The following is a 20719-nucleotide window of genomic DNA, read 5'->3' on the forward strand; positions in this document are numbered from 1 at the left end:
CCACGATTTCAAATGAAATTTATATTTCTGAGTATTTCTTACTTTATTCTCTCTTTCCTTTTGCTCATTTGTATCAGAACTTTTCCCACCCTCATATTTTGATTGTCTTCACTTTTAAGATGTGCTGGTCATGAGAATATTTTTCTCATTTGTTGAAGTATACTCTTGTAAATATCAGTAGGTGAATTCAATGGATAATATGCCTTTTATAAATACATTATAAATTATAGTATGTGTTTCTTGACAGTCTACAAGTGAAGAGTTTTATTTCACAATTATTTATAATGTACCTTTTTCCTAAAATGCTTTAAGTGCTTTATGGATATTTGTTCAATACACAAATCAGGAAAGCAAAATCAAAAAGCAAAAGATGTCTTAGTGTTTTGAAAATTTATAGTATAAATAAATATTAATACTAAGTAATTATAATAAAATTAGAATATAAAATATTTGCATAAGGTTATGTAGCACACAATATTTTGAACTGAATAGTTGAGAGAAGAGTTTCCTGGAACTAGATATATACATTTGGGAGGACAGTCTCTAGAACAAATTGCATAAAATATTAATAATTGGCCAGGTGCATTCAGTGCCTACAGAAAAAGATCTAGAAAAGATCATCAGAAGACTAGAAATGATAGAGTCAGAAAGAACACAAGTTTTAGGGAAGGGAGATAGATGATCTAAGTTCATTCTGAAGTACAGGAAAGCCTTAGCTAGAATTAGCCAAAAACTTAATATAGTTTTGGCATTACGGGCTAAGAAGATAATTAAAACATGGGTAATTTCTACCTCCATATTTTCCAAATTATATTCAAAGAACTAGTTCTTGAAACATTTATGGAGTTTCTGTAAGTGTTTATATTCTGTTTAAACATAACGTTTTAAAAATTAACAGGATTTTTAACATAGATTCTCTGACCTTTCACATGCAAATATAATACATTGCAAATTTCTAAATGGGGGCTACTGTAGGCAGTATATCAAAGTTATTTGACTTTAATTCATCAGTGGGGCAGGAGATCCACAATATATAATTTGGGGAAAATGCTCCAAACTTAACTTAAAATATTTTTGTGTGTTTTCTATTGAAGCAGATAAAATAATTTACTGAAAAAATAGAGTTGATGGATATTTGTCAAATAGTTTCATTATAAGACCAAAAATCTTTTTTATCCTGTAATTGCATGTGAAGCCCCATTTAGAGCATATGAGGCTCACAACGTGATAATACAACAATGAAAGCAGAACAAATTCTTAATTTATGACTAACATTGAAATACTCTAACATTCTTTATATTGTTTTTCACTTGTTTCAATTCATACCAGTTTTCTACCCATTATGGGTCATAATTAGTACTTTTGTATGCAGAATATTATTCTTTAACCTTATTTATATGTCTCATTAATTGTTGACAAATACCTTGCATATTTTTATTCTATTATGGTCTGATTTGGGGACACCTATTTTATTAGGCATTTTATGGACACATTTAAAAATCCTTCAAAAATATTATATTTTGTACTGAGTCCAGGTAATATTCATGTGTGCTTTTTGTTTCTGAAAAGCAGTTTACTTCTAACCTAGAGACATTTATATGACTTTTAGAAATTAAAACTTATTCAACATTAGTGCGTTGCAGCAGATATATAAGAAAAATTTACTCCTGCATCTAGAAGTTCAGCTTCAACTCAATGAATATTATGCAAACAACCTAACGATGCTCTGCCAAAGACTGGTTTATTCAATTCCCATACTGGATATCAGCCCAGATACTTTTTGGCTATTCAAGCTACTCCTTCTGTTTTATCTTTTTTACATTGATTTTAAGCCTCACCAACCACTTATTTTTCCTTCATTAAGAAAGGATACTGTATATTTCTCACTTAACAACTTTAGTTTACACTGAAAATTTTGAATTAGTAAGTGGATACTTAAATACAACAGATGAAATTAATATGAAATATATAGTTGTTTAAAATCTTTTTTTATAATACCATATTCTTTTTATAAACAAATAGTTTTGTGATCTGTATTTTTCATGCTTTATAGCAGCATTTCAAATTTTAAAAATACCATTCATTGGAACAAACCTCATAATTATAGAGCAAGTAGCTGTATATGCAAAAATCATTTGGGAAAATATTCTCAAGGCTCCAGAGAACATTCATGTTAATTATGAAATAGCTATTGAAATGAAACACAAGTGGAATTAAAAATAATAAATCAGAAAGCTGAATAAGTTTTAGCCTTATATTCTATAAGAAAAATATAGTCAGAGAAATTTATGTAATGTCTTGGATATAGTTACATTATATTTAAATCATGATAAGGCATTATTATTATTATTATTATTATTATTTTTTTTTTTTTTGCGGTACGTGGGCCTCTCACTGTTGTGGCCTCTCCCGTTGCGGAGCACAGGCTCCGGACGCGCAGGCTCAGCGGCCATGGCTCACGGGCCCAGCCGCTCCATGGCATGTGGGATCTTCCCAGACTGGGACACGAACCTGTGTCCCCTGCATCGGCAGGCAGACTCTCAACCACTGCGCCACCAGGGAAGCCCAAGGCATTGTTATTTTATTGATACCATGGAATTATCATAAATGTTAGCATAAAAACAAAGTTTTTAAGGCATTAAGTAAAATACTCAGAACATATTTCTAATACAATTGTACCTTAATCTAAACATGTTATACATATTTGCAAGGAACTATAGTTCTGGAATTAAATTTAGGAAGAAAACTAGTAATATATTTAACTGCAAATTTCTATGCAGCATTTATACTCTAAAAGGTACTTTTTAGTCATTGTGCATTTTATGTCTAGGTAACAAACTTCTAATTGTCTCAGCTACAACTTTACACTCCCTGTGAAACATAGGTAAAAAACTTTTTGTGTCATATTCCTTCTGTTTCATTTTGACATTTTCCAATTATTATTATATATATTACCAAGTTTTCCATATGTGGGTAGGAACAGTTTGTCCTCCATATGAGACTCATGTAGAAACAAAAATAAAGTGAGAACTTTCCTTGTAAAATATGTTTTATAGCATCGTGGATTTTAAGTTTCTTAAATGACTACAAAGGGGATAAATCTCATTTAACTGACAAGTAAATTCTCTATGTTCACATAAATAAGTACAATATAACTACAATACGATTTTCTGAATATTTCTGCCAAATGGATACAAACACTACTGATACCAAATGGCCACTTGACTTCTATAGACTAAAAATTATTTTAAAATTAATTTATTGTTCATTACATTCAAACATTGATCTAAATATATTTCGGTCTAATACTTGCTTCCTTCTTTTGCCTTATTTGATTCTATAATATTTTGTTGTTCATTTCTTTCTCATTTTTTTATGTCTACTCCATGCTCTGAACTATTTTCATTGGCATTCTCTTGTATTGATCTCTCCCTTTATGTAAATAAAAGGAATTTGTATGTCTCTAGGTCTGACTTTTCTCCAGTCTTATCTTTCATTTTCACAAACCATTAGACAATATGGCAGGTGTAATCACAAAACAAAATAGATTCAAAACTGAATGTTGAATGTGTAATATTCTAATTTCAGTAAGTAATGTTTTATGCATTTCTCACTCCTTTTCTTGTCACCATAATTCTCTCAGTCACACTATTTTGCAAACTTGAAATTATTTTAAGTAATGTCTTTTTACTACCCACATCTGATAAGTTTCCAAAACCATCTACTCTAACTTTGTGCCTCTTCATTTCTAGCCATCTCTAGCTATTTCAAGTATTTCATCTTTTCATCTAGACAAATCTAGTACCTTTCTAACTGACCTCCACATACTTAGGCTTTGACTCTTCCATTTTTTTCCACACACAGTTGTCAGTTCTAAAGACCAATTTCAAGTATATTACTTCCTCAAAAACCTTTCTATGAAGATATTTCCCAGATGAGTTATATATTTTTATAATACTATGCAGTATTCTTCACAATGTACTGCAATGAAAAAAACAAGATGGGATGTGTAGTATGCTATGCAATGTTATATAGAAAAATAAATGATAAATGTTTAAATAATCTTTCTGGGGAAGCAAAAAGAAGTAAAGGGTAATGGAAGCTAAACTTCTTATATGTGCCTTTTTTTTCTTATCACCGAAAGTTTGTATCCTTTTCCTAACGTCTATTTCTCTCACCCTCCAGTGCTTGTCAACCACTTTTCTACTCTGTTTCTATGAGTTCATCTTTTTAAAAAATACTACATATAAGTGATACCGTAACTGTTTTGTCTTTCTCTGTATGGCTTATTTCACTTAGCACAGTGCCCTCATGGTCCATCCATGTTGTACAAATATATGTAATGTGATATATAATGTTATCTCTTTTCTTTTTGATGATAGCCATTCTAACATCATCTTTATATCTATCTTTAAGAAGATATCTCATTTTGGGTTTGATTTGCATTTCCCTGATTATGAATGAGGCTGAGCACCCTTTCATGCACCTGTTATCCATTTGTATGTCTCACTTGGAAAAAAATGTCTTTTTTTTTGCCACTGAGTTGTATTAGTTCTTTATATATTTTGGATGTGAATCTCTAATCAGATATGTGGTTTGAAAAGATTTTCTCCCACTTTTGTAAGTTGCCTTTATATTTTGTTGATTGTTTCCTTTGATCTTCATTTATTTGTCATTCTGATAGTTCAGAACATAAGGATAAATAAATTTTTGGTCAGTGAAAGTTTCTAATTATAGAAATATTACATAAATAATAATCAAATAAGAATTAGATTATCTCTGTTTTGCAATCCTTAATTAAGAGATCTAATAATTATCATTAGTGGTAATGTCACAAAAGCAACGGCAACCAGACATATGTATCCCTGGCTTCAGTCAGGATTCTCTGGAAAAACAGAATCAACATGATATATATATCAACAAAGATTTATTACAAGGAATTAGTTCACATGACTATGGAAGCTGAGAAGTTCCAAGACCTCAGGAGAGAGCTGATGGTTTAGTTCTAGTCTGAGTCCAAAGGTCCAAGAATGAGGACAGCCAATGGTATAAGTTCCAATCTGAAATCCAGCAAGCTTGGAATACAAGAAAGTTGATGTTTCAGTTCCAATCTGGAGACAGAAAACGATCAATATTCCTGCTCAGTCAGACAAGAGGAATTATCTCTTACTCATGGAAGGGTCAGCCTTTTTATTCTACTAAGGCTTTAACTGATTAGATAAGGCTCACTGACACTGGGGAGGACAACCCCTTTTACTTAGTCTACCATGATCTCATCCACAAATACCCTCACAGGCACACCCAGATTAATGTTTTATCAAATATCTGGTTACTTTGTGGCCCAATCATGTTGACATAAAATTAACCATCACACTCCTGAATGGAAGTATATAGAATTTTATATGAAGCAGTCTTGTCAAAAATAATTAAATTAATTAAATAATTAAATCTAACTACCAAGTCATAGGAAATTACTTTGTGTCTACAATCATCCGTGTATGAATATGATATGAGAATGTGATTCTCTATAAGATTTATGAACTATTTTTTTCAATAAAATATTTCAAGAAAAAAAGAGATATATGGGAACTTGAAATATTAAACATTTGAGTTATTTTGCAAGTCACAATATATGAAAATTGTTTGAGTAATGATCCAAACAAACAATTTTTAAAAATAGGTATTTGATGAAAAAGTTTCAGAGAATAATGATGGTAATGGTTGTAAAAAAATATAAATCTACTTAATGCCACTGAACTATACATTTTAAAATGTTTAAAATGGTAAATTTTATTTTATGTATATTTTACCACAATTTTTAAAATACTTAAAAATATAAAGAAATGTGGAAAGTTAATACTTGAAGGCATTAAAAATTAGTGTTAATTTTTAGATTTATAGTGATGTGTTTTTAAAGAGTGCATGTTATTTAGGGATACCTACTGAATATCTTCAGTTAAAGTGATGATTCATTGGATATGATTCAAAGTAATCTAGGAGGGGATGGGGAAAGTGGTATAGATTAAACAAACTGAAAAAAAGTACAACTACAGTCCCTGATGGTATGCATCAATGTTCCTCTTTCCCTTTCTTAGTTGACAAATCATTTCTGATCCCTGAGGATTCATTTATCCAGGTTTCTTCTTTTAGTTCCAGTTTTTATTTGTCATAAACAGAAATCTTAATGCTCTGATCTTTTGTCTGGAACAACACTAGCACTTGTTCTTCCAAATCACATTTTCTAACAAAGCTGTAATAATAAGTCAGGGAAAAAGGGGGGAAAAAAAGAAACCATAAGTTATTTAGATTTGAGTCTTTGTGCATTTAATTAGATAGAAAAGAGTTGGATCCCCTGCATTATTTCAAACACGGTGCAAAGTTTGGTGTAATCCTTAACCATCTCTATATCCAAAATGGCCCAGGCTCAGTGAACAGATATTCACCTATCCTGACATTACTCTATAAGTCATCAGGAGGATGGCAATTCCTGTAATAGAGAAGCAGGTCTCCTGTCCTTCCTTGGGACTCACAAACCTCATTCCTAAGATAAGGATGGTAAGGAATATATATTTTAGGGTAGATGAGAGAAAAATCAATCATTTATCATTAAAATCATCCCTATATTCAAAAATTACATGGAGAAAAAAGAAAACAATAAATATCAACAAAGTGCAAGAAGTCAGCAAGATACTTTGGAGCAAAAGTAATTACACAATTGAGAAAACGATTTCAGACATCTCCAGCACTGTGGTTGCATGAGCTTTGTCTCTACCCTGTACACTGATATGCTCTGAAGACAAAGGAGATGCTGGATGAGAAAGAGTAGATTAAGGAAGATAAAAGCACCTGTGCTGCTACTGTGAATGCAAGCAAGAATCAGGAGCATGAAATGGTTTTATTAATTCCACAAATACTTAGTGAGCAAACCAGTGTTGCTCTGAACTCAGAAAATATGCAATCTTTAACAGTTTCATCTAACAAGAAAGACTTCAGGTCAGGCTAAGGGATTAGTTACCAGAAGGGGTGCCAATATTAGTGCTGTGCTGGAAAGGAGATGTTACACTATGAAATGCAAAATGAAGAGTGAAGAGAGAGACAGAAAAAGTGATCACTTTGACAACAGCACTGAATATCATTGGGAAGAAAGGAAATACACAAGCATTGAGAGTCAGAATTATCTAGTACTTTGTGTTAGTTATTTCCTGATTTAAAAAATCACCGCTGGTATTACCAGTGCAAAACCTATACATGTATAAAAACACAGAAGAGGGCTTCCCTGGTGGCGCAGTGGTTGGGAGTCCGTCTGCCGATGCAGGGAACACAGGTTCGTGCCCCGGTCCGGGAGGATCCCACGTGCCGCAGAGCGGCTGGGCTCGTGAGCCATGGCCGCTGGGCCTGCGCGTCCAGGGCCTGTACTCCGCAATGGGAGGGGCCATGGCAGTTAGAGGCCCGCGTACCAGGAAAAAAAAAAAACAAAAACAAAGAAGAACAAATACTGTTAGTATATTTATTCCTGAATATTAATGAGGTAAATTTGCAAAGATATTCCACTATAAAGACTTAACATTAATCATAAATGGTAAAATATTCAAAAATAATTGAAATAAACTCAGTAAGTCAGCTGGCAAAAAATGTTTCACACATTGTCTTGAATGATTTAAGTCTCTAAACTTTGTATGGTGAGTTTAGTTTTCTCTTTTCTGTTGTTTCAATAGATTATTCTAATATCTATATTATCTCACAGCTTTCCTACATTTAATGCTTACTGTCCTCTGAAATCATCCCATTCTTTAAACTTCAGAGAATTTTAAAAAGTCAATGACAAAAAAACTTGATTCACAGTTGCAATTACAATTTAATTATACCAATTCACATTATTAAAGAATAACTAAAAACAAAAAGTAAAATCATGACTATATAAGTTGTTCAGTATTGCTAGGAAGATTTTATAAATCATGGAATTTTTAGTGTGTGGATGATGCCTTATGAACTTCACGAATGATTTAGATAATATATTTATGTTTTAATTCCACTATATTTTGTCTTAAAGATTTTTCTAATGACCTATTCAGGAATAAATTAAATCTATTTACTTTCTCTTGTTAAGGTAAATCAATTAACATGTTTTTTATTTCCCCATAACTTTATATCTCTTCCTCATATTGAAAAAGATGATATAATATTTCAGAGGTAATCGTTTTATATTACTTATATTTTATTTCAGAAATGTTATATTATTCAATATTTGTTACCATATTTTAAGTGCTGTAACAACATAATTCTATAATTAGTTAATTTTAGTACTCAGCAAGTCCTTCAATAGAACACAATCCCTATGTACTAATTTTTAAAATGTATCTATCTTTTCTTCTAAGTGTCTTGTAACTCTTAACTTTAAAGCTGAATATAATAAGTAAGGAATGCATCAGATCCATGGTATTCCCACAAGAAGAATATAATTTATGAATTGCTTTAGCCTTCAGCAGTTTCCGCTCTATTTTTGCAAAAGCCAGTATACCATATGGTCAATTGATTATGGCCTTCCTCCTTCCTGGTACAGGATAAATTGTTTTTCAACTACAAGTTAAAAAAGAAAATAAATCCTTTGAAAAATATCTCTCAGAATTGTACAATTCTCCTAAACTTTGTTGCTTACTGTAGGGTGTAGCCACATATGCCTGGGGTACCTAGTTCCAGTTTTGTTGGTTACCTTCTTAGTGAAATAGGAACAATCATGCCATATTAAGACATTTGCTTTGCAGTGCAGAAATAATTGATCTACCATATATTTTCTGTTCCTTTTGTCTACATGCACAGTAGCAATTGCAATTTAACTATACCAATTCACATTATTAAAGAATAACTAAAAACAAAAGGTAAAATCATGACTATATAAGTTGCTCAGTATTTCTGCATATGTAACCAATTACCACAAATTTTGTGGCTTAAAATAACACAGAGATTTATCATCTCATAGTTTCTGATCCAGAGTCTCGGCATAGTATGGCTGCATCCTCTACTCAGTGTCTCACAAGGATTCAATCAAGGTATTGGCCAAGCTGAGTTTTCATCTGGAGGCTAGAATGGGGAGGAATAACCTCCAAGCATCCACATTATTGGGAGAAGTAATTGCTTTGTGTTTGAATAACTGAGTGCTTCAGCTTTTTGCTATCTGGCTGCTAGAGGCCACATTTAGGTCCTAGAGGCCACTCATTGTTCTTTGTGGCCCCACCCAGTTTTTTTGCCACAAAGACTTCCTCAACATAGCTGCTTATTTCCTCAAACCTGCAAGGACAATCTTTCACTGTAGTCTAAGATGAAGTCTTATATATCATGTAGTGAAGGGAGAGATATCTCTATATCCCCAGAGAAGTGCCACATTCTGTTGGCTAGAAGCAATTTATACATACTGCCTGCACTCAATGTGAAGGTATTACACAATGGTGTGGACCCTAGGAGCTGGGAAATCATGGGAGGGGGGCGCTTACCTTAGAGTCTGTTCATCATAATGATGTTCATACAAATAGGAATGGTTCAAGCATCAAAGATGTATTTAATTCATTAATATTTCAACTGTTTCAGAGTAGAATTCAAAGTACAGTACTTGTACAGTCAGATGAAGAATGCTGAAATGAATTTACAAATAGATGCAAAAATTCATGAAACTGCTCAGTATCCACAGGGCACAGGGCATTTGATTAGATACAATTTTAATTTCTATGTAAAGAAATCATTTGCACTACTCTCAGTTTTCTACAACTGGCAGTAGAATAGCTAATAAGACAACTGATAGTGGAATAGCTCAAAAGCAAAGAAAAGTGCAGAGTCTCCATGGAATCGGGTGACCCAGAAAAGAAAAAAGCAAGCCCAGAATTTTTTTCTGTTTCAAAGTGTTAATTTTTTTTCTTTACAGCACCAACTCTTCCCTGTGATTATGATACTTTCTAATAAATAATTTTTTAATCCAAAAATCAGCCTGTCTCATTTGATTTGGACTGATTTTTTACATAAGTTGCTGCAAGAGTGTTGATTAATTGTACAGACTTCCTTGAGACTATTTTTTAAGTCTAGAGTTATACAGTATTGAATAATTAATGTCTGCAAAATTAACTTCTGTCTAGAAGTTTCCATAAAGAATCTAAGATTGAATTTATAAAGTTTCTTTTGTTTGAGGCCAGAAAACAAGTCCAAGAAACTCTACCAAATTTCACCTAATTTACTCTCAAGTTGGGGTGAATCTTTCTACTCTAGGGGTTCACGAAATATTCTAAATTTCCTGGTCCAAAAGGTGACCTTCCTTACTAACCATCAGGCTAGGACTCCTATAAGCAAGGCACCAGGACAATTTGCAAGGCACCGGGACAATTTTTCTAGGAGGGTTTTGTAGGCATTTACTCTGTAAGTACAGCCAAAGTTAGTTCCTTAAAGTGCTGGTCATAACTGATTAAATGAACATCATTTTAAATATGATACTCCACTAAGACCTTAGCCACGTGATCAATTTGTCCAATTATATCATGGAAAAAAAAAGATGCTTAATGAACCTAAGCAAATAAATATATTGCCATGAAAAGTAATTAGATTTTATAAGTGTTTATGATTCCTGGGATGTCAGGGTATGTCATTTCAGTTTACAGAAGAAAAGTCACTTCATTAAAATGGGGTAGCTTTAAAAGAGCTTCCTTACATACATGAATAATAGAACATTAAGACAATATAAACAATATTACAAGCAAATAACCACAATAAATTTTCTTCATCAGTTTAATCAATCTTATGTTTTTAGCTCTTGTTCCTCTCCATCTTGGTTTAGCATGAACCCAACATAAATGTTCCTGATTTAAAGGAATCATGAAAATTCTGATTCGGTCTACTGATATAGTCTAAATATCGTCTAAACAATGTCAGCTCAGAAGTTATAAAGAAAAGTCCACATTTGAGTTTAAAGTACCTGCTATTGTTTTTTTCCTTGAGGCTTTGAAATTATTCTTCTTTGTTTAAGATAAAACTCTGATCAGCAGATAATAGTATATCCAGCATATATCAGAGTAAAACAAATACTATTTGTGCTACACACAAAAAGCCTATGGTATTTCTATTATTTTTTCTAATAATAAATTTCAAATGTGAAAAGTCTAATTAGAATTCACAATAAAATTAGTGCAACTGACAAGGAAATAGGGTTTTTCCCATGGCATGAAAAAGGAAGTTAATAAAACTATTCCCAAAAAATTTAGACAAAAAATCTCTAATGATAATAAATATACCTATTTTCAATGAAGTCAAGAAATGTTATACATCGGATTTATAAGCCTAAATGAACATAATTTTCATAAAGAAAAAATATTAAAATAAAACGAAATAATTCTAAGGTATACGAAAATATATACAAAGAATATCAGGTGAAGAGATTTGGTAACTCTGGAGAAGGATTGAGACATCTCTAGTATTATAAAACTTCATGAGAAAGTTGAATGTGCTTTCCAAACTGAAAACCTCTAGCCTAGAAGGTGTACATTCAAAGTAAAGAAATAAGGTTATGGCCAGGTAGACATAAATAATAAGAAAAATTATGGCTGAAGACATATATTTTTGTTGCCTAATACCAGGCAAAACATTGTTAGGACTCTGACAAGTAAAGGAAAACTCAACATAATTATATCATAAAGTCTTGATCAATATTTTCCTTGAAGATGAAAACATAGTCTGTACAGTGAGAGCATTGGCAAACCTCTAGAAACTTTCCAACAAGCAGATAATTTCTAAAATATTCATATTAATAACATTTTACCTATTCAAATTTAAATTTAGGATGTCTATGCCATTCTTCTTACTTAACAACTCTTTCCATGCAAATAATCCAACAAATCTAATTATTTATACCTCTTTCTCTAAGATGGGGAAAAAAACTGTCATTTTCCAGAGACCCTCTGAGAAACTTTTCAAAGATAGTTTTACATGTAAGAGATATCCTGAAAGTTCTGTAGGGTTTCTTTTTCTCCAAATAAAAGCAGATCTGGGGAAGGCAGAAATTAAAAATTTGTCAAGAGATCTGAATCATGAGTGACTGAGAAATAATACTTGATTATTTGTTTAAGTGGCAAATGCACACAGAATATAACTTGGTTGTAAAGAACCTCAGCTCTTTTATAAGTGAGGAAACACTGGTTCTTTGTTTTTTTTTCATTAAATAATCAGTGGTAAAACATCATCAACATAAAGCATAGAATATTGTTCCAATAAAACACAGAATCTCTTCTACTTATTATAGGAAAAGACATTAGTCAATAAACCAAGGAAACAAGCTAATGGGAGTAAAGAAAAAATTGCTAATATTTTAACATATTTTATAGTTTCTTTTTAGAGTCAGGTATTATAAACCAAAGCAAAAATATCACTTTCTGTGTTTTGTCCTTCATTATTATGCTTTTTCACATTCTGGAACAATCTGACACTTTATTTGATGATAGATCTCAGGGGATCTGTAAGAGCAAAATTAAATTTATATTAATATTTTGATGTTCATCATGTTGACATGCAATGTGTTAATTATTCCTATCTTCAAGTGAATCTACAAATAAGTATATTTAAACGTTTCTCAGCTTTCATTTTTAATATAGTAAATATCGATATCTTTGGGGTCCTCAATTCTCAATAATTAACAGTTGTAAAAGGGTATAAGGTGCAAAAAAAAAAAAGGCTTAGAAATGCTAACTTATGACAAAACTACTCTTTTTTCCTTGAAAATCTAAAGTACATTCACAGGTGTATTTTCTTTCACTATTATTATTAGCAGAATATCAACCACTAAATTGATTATAACTTTTAATCCGATGAGTAACTTTTATTTCACAGATAAAACTGGGGGATGAATAACTTAGATCTTTCATCATTCCAAGCATTTTGGTTTTCCAGTAGAATTCATAAATATACGTAAAACAACTTTCTACAGCCAAAGACCTCCATATGCAGCTTATTAAAGCTTTTTAAATGATGATATCCACTGACATGAACCAAAGTTACATATCCACTATAACATATAAATATGTGAAGGAACTACATAACTTTAAAATTATGCTTGTAATTGATGTAATTATTTTATATTAACTAGAATATATACAAGTATCTGATAATCATTCAATATCAGTCCAAAGATTTAAGTTGCCCAAAGATCTTGAAAATTATCTTCAATCTGATATACTTTAAAACATAATTACCTTGAAATAAGAAATTTGTCAAAATAATGATTTTATTTAGTTGAGCACACATTTATGTTAGCTATTTGATCAGGAAACTTCTATATGTTTGGGAAAAGTATATCAAAGTAGAATAAATTGTAGCTTTTTGACTTGAATTATAATTAACACTGACAAATCAGAGGAAACAAATATTTTTATTAAGGTAAAATTATTAAATTAGTCTCATTTACTTCATATTTATCTAAAATCATATATACTTGGATTCTTAGGGCAGTGCTGAGTTTCTGTAGAAATAATTTTTCAAACATATTTAAAGTATTATAAGTTCAATTTCCTTATTTTCTGATAATTTTAGTAGTATTTATCTATAAGCCAACCAGAAAATAATTCCTTTTTAATCTAATTTACTGATATTCTCTGAAGATAGGGCAATTTTATATAATCACATAATGAGAAGGAAAGGCTTTTTGGAACTACAGACACGTACGTAGACACAGAGATAGCTTGAATTATACAGTTTTGGTCACAGGTCAAGTTCATTCGTCCTGATATCAAAGAGTAATTCTGCTTTCCAGTGGATTGATGTGTACTCAAAATAGACAAATATACAAAAAATAAATAATGACAAGACTAGCAAACCAAATTCACTGTCATCTCTAACCCAACAGAGAATAGATCTCTATAAATCTATTAATCCATTTACAGATCACCACATGATCATATCATAAAACCAAATTCCCAATCATTACTGTCATAACTGGGGAATCACTTATTAGATATAAGCAAAGCAGAAACAGAAACAAAACAAAATCAGTAGAGGAGGGTAAAAAGGACTAGAAAACAAAGAATCAGCAGAGTTAAAGTTCTATCTGTGCTTGAAACTCACCTGTGGAAGCCAAGAAAAGTAGTGCCTGAGCTTAAGCGGCTCATATTGTACATTTCTCCAACAAGACGGTTTACTTGGCTTCAGGTGAATCCACTGGTCAATTCAGTTAATAACACCCAAAAATGTTAAAGTATTTTTAAAGAAGGTAATACTATAACTCTCACAGGAATATAAATTACTCTCATGCCAAATATTCAACTCATTAATTAATAAGGGAGACTGAAAGTAAAAACTGCAACCAGTTCAAAGGAAACTTTTGAGTAGAATTATAGTTAAATATGAAATGCTGAAGTAAATTTAAAAAGAGAAGTAAAAATTGTTAAAAGCCTTTTTATATACACATGGCAATAAGCAATTGTCTTCCAACACACAATTTACACATCCATGGAAAAAATAATCTACACTAAGGGCAGGTTATCTACAATTTATAGAGTTGTAAAATATCTCAATGACAATGAAAGGTGCAAAGCACCTGTAGAATCAGATAACCAAGGAGGAAGATACCCAATAATCTACCAGTGCATTTGAAGCCTTTCACAATTTTTCCTGACAACAGCAATTAAACACCTTCAAATGAAAATTTCTATGTTGATTTCCTTACCCTTGTCCTTTCAAGCATGGAGTTTCAATGATACAGCATTATCCACAAACATATTTTCTCAAACCCTTGTATGTTTCTTGGTCATAAGAGATTTTTAATAATTTTTGTTCATTTTTGATTAATCTTATCCTATGTATCTCATATATATGAAAAACTTGTTGAAGTTCTTATAATTTAATCTCTTCTTTCCTTAGCTTCCAGACATAATCTAATATTTTCGCTACTATGCAATCCTTGGTTATGAATTGTCAAATCTCTCTTTCTCTCTCTCTCTTTTTCTCACTCTCTCTCCCACACACAAACACAAAATAAAATAGAAATATACATTCTAAAATATTAACTAGGTACTAGGCTGTGTGATATGGTTTATTTTTTTTACTCGCATATTTAAAAAATATTTACAATAAAGTAATACTTTTTCTTTTTAAAATATTAAAGAATATTAAATTTTATTAAACACAATGTTCTAAAATCACACTTTTAAACTTGTAAATAATCATTGCTAATTTGTAGAAAATTATATGTCTATTACCTATTACTATTGAATATATTTCATTTTCTGTAAAAGCTTAAGATGCATTCTATGCATTTACTTCCTCAATGATTCTATATTTCTTTGTAAGGAGATTTTATGTAAGTAAATTCTTTAATAATAGGAATGACAGCTGAGTCTTTAAAACATGCTTGATGCCTTGGAAAATTACTGCTTTAATTTTCCATCTCAAATAAACTATTAAAATGTGAAAATAGAAAATCTTGCATACAAAGAATAAACATAACTTTCTATTCTATTCCTTTATTTTTATTCTTTCTATTTCTATTCTATTCTCATCTATACATTAGTTGTTCCACTACCATTCCAAATCTTTTCATTATATTTTAAAATAACTCCTTGATAAATTTAATTCTTCAAATACATTAACATTTTTTATCCCCCTTCCTGACTCAAAGTCAAGCACATACTTAGTATTATTCAACAAATGAATTTTATTCCATGTGCTGAAAGAGAATCTGAGAATCATAGTAATGAAATATGTACCTTAAAAGATAGTCATCATATCACAGGGACTTTGACTTGCTAACTTGTTCACCAAATTTGCCCAGAGTGAAAGCAAATCTAACTTTTCCTTCATCACTTAACAAATTCTGTGAAGAAAAATGAAAGTCTGTTTTGCATTTCTTTTGATAAAAGTGCTCGCTAAGCAGAATTTATAAGACACAGTTTCCAGTTGTACACCTGATTCCTCCCGATGTCATGTTATTAAACTTTTGGGAAAAGATATATCCTCTGATACTTTTGGAAGTTAAATGAAGGATATTTTAAGTAGAATTCTATAGTGTTTTATAAGACAGAGGCTCTTATTCACTTATTTTAAAATGCATTAGATGTTAACTTTTTCCCTGAAGATAAATACATATTTTAATAAAAATGGTTCTGAAAAGAGGTAATTTTGGAAACAAGGTAATTTACAGAGCAACTATAAAACTATGTATATATCACCTTTCCTGTTTCTTCCAGGTCTTCAACATTATGAAAGAGAAAAGAGGATTACTTGTTAGAGTGGTTTAGAATGATTTTTATATCAAAATAATCTTTTCAAATAAATACATTTTAGTTCTAATATTATATTGCAAATTTTTAATTGTATTCCACAAAGCCACAAAATGTTAATGATTTAGATAAATATATTGGTCATACTGACCAAAAGCATTACTCCACTAAAATGAGACAATTTTGTTTTAAAGTAATATAAATTTACTGTAAACACTGTTTAAATGTTATATTTTTCCTTTCCATGCTACAAATTTTAAAAGAGAAAACATTAAGAAAATTTAACAACATAGAAATATAGATAAATGAATTTTAAAAGAGAAATACTAAAGGGTATATTTTGTTATTGCAAAGCAATAAAAATAAATAGATAATAAATGAATAAATTATTTCAGCCATGTAGTAATTTAAAAATATTTCTCAAATATTTTTAACGTCTTAAACAAAAATTTTGTTGCCAAAACATCAAGTTTGCAATTACAGAATAAAGACAAACTAACAATATTCAAGATATTATTATTATGAAATGTCATCAAAGTTTTATTCACCAATTAATGCTTACATACCTTTCAATTATTGGATAATTTAATCAAAGAGTTTAAAATAAAAGAGATTTCAGCCATAAGATCACAAATTAAGAATGAAAACTGTGTAATTCACAAATAGGGAGTAGATGAACACATTTAACAGAAAAGTATTTAGAATTTCACATGAATATGAAAACACATGGGTAACATCATAAAAAAAATTGATCCACATCAAATCTAGGTACAAAATAATCAACATAAAAAAGATGAAAACAATTTTTATAGAACTATTTACCATAACATTCAATACACAAGCTCTTTTGAATTATTTAAGAAATTATTTAAGAAATATAGATACTACTACTTAAACATTCTAGATTAAATAACGTGGAATTTTTTCTATCAATTTAAATATATATTAGAATGTTGATTCAACTCTGAATGAAAATAGCATAAAAATTATAGGCTCATAAAAATTGAATATATACATTTATATAAATTGTAAGTAAAATAAAAATTTTAAATCATACACATCAAAATAACAATTCTATTCACATAAAGTTTAAAACCATCGAAATTAAACTGTATGGTTTAGGAATGCATATATAGCTAATAAAAGTACAACGGAAAATCACGAAAATTATCACAAAAGTCAGGATGAGCAAGTTGGATCAGAGAAGCAAAAGGCCTCAGCATTTCCATAAATGTTTAATTAATTGAGCTGTAATGTTGTTCACTAGGTAATCCTTCATATGCTTATATAGAAAGAGTATGTACATTTCTTATGTATTCTATTGCACAACACAATAGAATTGTGAGAGAGAGGGAGAGAGGAAGCAGAGCTCGCTAAGAATCCATCTGTAGGAGTTCCACTCTACACAATTTAGGATATGTTCCCATTCTAATTGTGACTTTTCCCATTACAGCCTTCATTTCACTCTCAGATCTGGCAGACACTAGAGTAGGATGACTAAGAACATGAACTCTTGAGATATATCCTGCCTCTGATATCTCTGATATTTATTTATTTGGGGGGTGTCGAGAAATAAATAAATACATATATAGAAAAATAATCAATTCATTAAACATAAGATTAAGGCAATAAAAGCAGAGTCTCTGGAGTCGGCCTGTCTGGATTCATTTCTTGGCTTAACTACTTCTCTATGGATTATGTCCACAGAGAAGTTAACGTAACTAGTAAGTGCCTCATTTTTCTTATTTTTGAAATAAAAACAATTAAAATACTTACCTTATAGGTTCATTCTGTGGGTTCCAAAAACTAATATATTGAAGCATTTAGAACAGTCCTGGAGACAAAGTATACAGTAAACATCACTTGCCTTTTTAAACAATAATGTGCATAGATATTCTATAGAAATGTCTCTCTGATTATAGAGGTGAAAAACAAAATAGAGAGAAACTGAAGCTCATAGTGCTATAGACATATTTGTTTATTTTTATTTTCACATTTCAGGAAATTTAAGTAAGCTACTGCTTTTGAAATTGAGATCAGTGGTTGATCTCAATAATTTATATTTATATTTTATAACCTATATATATAAATATAGTTATACGTATATTATAATTTAAAAGTTATGGATATGAGTATAGATTTTAGCCAATAAAGGGTACACATACTTACATATATAAGGTGTTAAGGGGACTAAATGTGGGTACAATGTACAATGTTTGTTTTGTCCATAAGTAATTATCACAAGGTGATAAAATTGTTCTCTCTGGGTTATTACTAGATAACCTTGACCAAACTGCCTATGAACATTCCTGTGATTTGAAACTACAGGGAACATAACCTGTGGAGAAAGAATTTTTCTGTTACTATGAGTAGGAGGGCATGGCGTTTATCAAAGTTGTAATTCTGGTGAAAAAAAGATGAAAAGTCATTTCAAATATAGCTTTTCTGGGTCTTCAACTCTAAGCTATATTCAACCTAAAGTTCCCTATAAATAGAAGTTTATCATTACCAATTCAAATACTTTATATAATATCAAAAATGAGGCAACAAAAAAACAAAAACAAAAACAAAAGGTGTGTAGCTAAAGACCTCTTATTCATTTTGTCCATCATTTATGCAACACTATTCAATAAGAAATTACCTGGAGTGTTAAATAGCCAGTGTATAAACAGTGCAGAACCTGTGCAAAAGAGCTCTTTGATATGCAAACTAAAGCCATGTTTCTAGAAAGCCAGCACTAACCAAACATGGAGATTGGCACATTAAAATGTTCCCTTACTTACAGCATTTTAATTAAAGCGAGTTCAGGGCAGAAATCTCATTTTCAGAGGCATCAGTCTTCTGTAAAATCCCTAGGTTTTGCTGAAGCAAATTAGTTCTAAAATATACATGCCAAAAGATAGGTAAAGTGTAAGAATTTTCTCAGTAGTTATAGAAGAATTCTCTGATGGTTCAGGGATGAGTAATTTTAAATGTATTTTTCTAAATTACTAATTTCTCATTTATTTCAATCTAATTTCAGAATTAGTACAAAAGATTGTTTTGTGAATCTCTCCTTCAGTTGCTCAGAAAAACTATGACATTGTAATAAAAAAATGCCACCAAGTGATTGTAAAAATTTGGAGTAATAAAAATGGGAAAGAGTTTGAGAGAAGCAGAAGCAAATAAGAAAAGAAAACACAACTCTCAGGCAATTCAGCTTTTTATTAAACACAAAGTGGGTATCTTTAATTTAGTTCAAATGATCTCAAATCATTTAGAAAAATTAAAAAGACTTTTACAGAGGCTTAAAAGCAATGCTCTTTACTACAGAATGAAATATAAATATACATCCAACCACTATGGCCTAATTAGAAATTTTTGTCCTAAGGCTAAAGGTGTTAAATGAAAGGCTTAATGCCTTCAGACTTCAGCATCATCAACACTGGTCAGTTAATAAATAGGAGAAAAGTGGACACTTGGAGTCTTCTTGCCTTTATACTAGCAGTATTCTTTACCAGACAGGCTTTCCCTTTCTTTTATTTGTATCAATCTTGATAAAATTTTACTCACCCTTTGTGATACTGTGATTTATAATAAGAAATGTATCTTTGGTCTTCCTTCCTTTTCTGGCACAGAAACATTTTCTGGTCGTAAAACCCTTGCAATTTCCTAAGTGAGGTGACTTTTGGAAAGGCCCCAGGTAACCAAAGGATGGGTTGGTGGCTAAGAGAATCAACCATGTGACTAGAGGGTTGGAACTCTCACTGCCCTGCTACGCTTCCTTCCCCCTGACCTCCTGAGAAGGGAGGGGAGCTAGAGATTGTGGAGACTGAATAAATCACCAGTAGCCAAAGATTTTATCAGTCATGCCTATGTAATGAAGTCTCCATTAAAAACTCAAAGGACTGAGTTCAGAGAGCTTCCAGATTGGTGAACATAACGAGGTGCTGGGAGCATGGCATGCCTGGAGACATCATGGAAGCTCCAGGTGCCTTTCCCTATACCTTGCCCTATGCATCTCTTCCATATGGCTGTTCCTGAGTTATAACCTTTTGTAATAAATTGGTAATCTACTAAGTAAAATGTTTCCCTGTATTCTGTGAGCTGCTTTAGCAAATTAATGGAACCCAAGGAAGGAGGTCTTAGAACCTCCAATCTATAGCCAGCGGCTCAGAAACACAGGCAACAACCTGGACTTGAAATTGGCATCCAAAGTGGATGGAGGGCAGTCTTTTACCACTGAGTCTTTATTTTGTGGGATCTAATGTTAACATTGAGTTAAATTGTGGGACACCCAGATACTATGGCTGAATTATTAGTGATGTGGGAAAAAATCTCCCTCCCTCCATATTAGAATGGGTGTTAGAATCATTAGTTGGTGTCAGAAATGGAATTGATTTTTTGAAGTGCAATACAGTACAGAAATTTACCCTTCAAGGTGCTTATTAGACTGTAGCAAGCTCCGTATTTTATGAGTTTTATGACTTTATTTCTAAAGA

This window comes from Hyperoodon ampullatus (genome assembly GCF_949752795.1).
Source record: "Hyperoodon ampullatus genome assembly, chromosome: 3".
Taxonomy (NCBI): Eukaryota; Metazoa; Chordata; class Mammalia; order Artiodactyla; family Ziphiidae; genus Hyperoodon; species Hyperoodon ampullatus.